Source organism: Dreissena polymorpha, chromosome 4 (genome assembly GCF_020536995.1).
Source record: "Dreissena polymorpha isolate Duluth1 chromosome 4, UMN_Dpol_1.0, whole genome shotgun sequence".
Classification (NCBI taxonomy): Eukaryota; Metazoa; Mollusca; class Bivalvia; order Myida; family Dreissenidae; genus Dreissena; species Dreissena polymorpha.
Window position 1 is genome coordinate 59,636,762 of NC_068358.1, and position 2,613 is coordinate 59,639,374.

At 31.3% G+C, this 2,613-nt stretch overlaps 2 protein-coding genes across 5 annotated transcripts in view; both read left to right on the plus strand.

Moving 5' to 3' along the window:
• The window catches only part of LOC127879983 (mucolipin-3-like), a 226,306-nt gene that overhangs the window by 118,802 nt on the left and 104,891 nt on the right, over positions 1-2,613 (plus strand). The gene's annotated exons all lie outside the window — the stretch shown is intronic.
• LOC127879988 (uncharacterized) overlaps positions 1-2,613 on the plus strand; it is a 212,913-nt gene that overhangs the window by 86,057 nt on the left and 124,243 nt on the right. The window lies entirely within an intron of this gene.

The following is a 2,613-nucleotide window of genomic DNA, read 5'->3' on the forward strand; positions in this document are numbered from 1 at the left end:
ATTATTGTTAATTTAATCAAAATAATATTTATCATTGTATTGTTGAAAATACATTAATAATCTATTATTGACATACCATAATTATATTGCTGAATATCTTCATTTAACATATTTCTGGTCGAAAGAAAATTCCAGGTCACCTAGTTCACGGATAGCGTCTTTATTATATAACGATTATTTTACTGGCCGCGAACTCCGGTGATGACCTGTATATAAACTCTGACATTCACACACTGGCCGCGAATTGACCCGATATAACTCGCGAGTTGAAATGCAATGCATTAAAGTGAGGCCTCGCTTCCACTGCTCCTTATACTTTTACATGTTAACATGTTGACAGGAATATGGAAGTAAGTACTAAATATGAGAACATTTAAGCCATTAAGTATAAACGCTTTTGCCCTGGCAATCCTCTGAAAATAAAAGGTGCACACACAAACTGTATTGATGTCGAGAATTGAGTGTAAAACTGTTCTATCTATTAAGCCTTTTCATTAGAGATAAAATTGTTTCATGCAGAAAAACAGTGTTACAAAGACGCGGATATGTTTCCAATGTTCTGGTGGTATACTCAAATCAGCCAATGGAATAAATGAAGTGTATTCATTCGTACCTAGCTGCGGGAAATTTTATTGGACACTTACAAAGGTCAGGTAAGGTGAAAAGCTGGCTTAATACAGCTACGCCGAAAAAAACAATAAGTGTGGAGATGAACCAGCAATTTAGTGGCAACATTTTCAGTTGGTTGAAAGGAAACGATCACAGTGTAAAAAGTGTTGAAGAAAAACCTTTATTTAAACTGGAGAGCATATAGTGCAATACTGTGTGTCATATCGCGACACATATGAAGTGTGTAGACAGGCTACGAAGAAAATTAAGGGGATATTAGTTAAACATTCAGAGGAAACCCCAATTACATCTACAAAAGAGATATACAAACATATTGTTAATGCTGATTTTCTATCTAAAGTCCTTTTGTCGGAACTTAAAATTGAGTAAAGTGACATAACAACATTAAATTCATTTTACAAAAATGAGTTTACTGAAGAAAGCTGGAGGAAAAAATGTTTCTCCAGCAGCTGGAGTTTCACTTCTTATATTGAAATGCATTTTATTAGAGAAGGACATACCATATACAATGTATGCCGACAATAGCAAAAATGTTGCTTTCAAATTGTGTAGCCTTATGCTGCATAATTACATTTTACTTTAATTCTGATATACAAAATGTTTTATTTTGATTGTGTAGTAAGTTGTAAGGTTTGAACCCATGTGATATCGATAAGTTTATACATAATGTTAGTTATCGTTAGTATTAATCATTAATAAATCTAATTGATCAGGTACCGTAGCGGCGCAACCTTTCGACTGGCTTATTGTAGCTAGCCTAAATAGTATTGGAATTTATGTCTTGAATCTGAATAGATGTACAATTTATGTGTGTTAGTGGCTACATATTAAAAAAATAAGTGTACACAAATACAAGCATGCTGTTATTTAACAGAGAAGAATTTCAAACAATAAATTATTGGTTCTTGTTTTTCAGAAGGAAACATGATGTTTGATGAACCAGGACACAGATGGAAAATATGTTTGAAGTAGATCTATGCAAAATTCATGTTGATTTTTAATTTGGGACATTTTGGTATTTAATATTTATCAACCACAGGAGAATACATCTAATTAATTAATTTAATTATATAATGTAAGTCCAGTTCAACACTCTACTAGCAAATATCATGTTGGATACTCATGTTTATAATTCCTGTAAAGTTGTTTGTTAAAAAAATTGTTTTTTAACTTACTGATTAGTAACATAGTTACCCGGTATGTATATTTTGTGAACATTTGTCATGTGAATTGCAAAGGTGAAGTTGGTGTTTGGTGTATAAATTTATGTTTTTTTCCATGAAATTTCCTTGCTATAAAAGTTTGGGTTACAATCATGACAGTACTTAATATACATGTACATAGCAGCTTATCATTCTATTATTATAAATCGACATGAATTCTATAAAGTTTATGTGGCATACTTTTTATGCTATTTCAACTTGTTTATATGAACATTAAAAGATGTACATTGAAAAAATAAGGAATATTCAATTGTTTACTTCTGAATAACTTGATAATTATGTGTAATGAAAAATATCTGCATTATAATTTTATATAACATAATTATAACTATACTCGGAGATCATTACATACTCTTCGCATATATATACTTTCCATAACATAGTTTAATTAACATGTTGTTCGATTCAATAATAAACTATGCACAAGTTCTGATCTGTTCTTTATATTTTAATCCATCATTCAAATACAAGCACGATGATCTTTATTAAAATTAGCTTGTTTAACCCTCTGAATTCTCAGCATTCTACACCAGTATCTTGTAATTAGATATGGCCAAAAAATCCCCTCATGTTATCACTTCCAATAGTGATCAGCGCTTCACACCACTTTGATAATGACCCCTGAACAGTTAAATAGATTAGCCCTGATCTTGTTGAATCAATGGAGAAAAGAGTAACCAAGTAGGACTGCATACTAATATCGTTATAAGCATTAATCTAAAAGGCTACACAACACCAACACAATCGCAAAAAACACAAA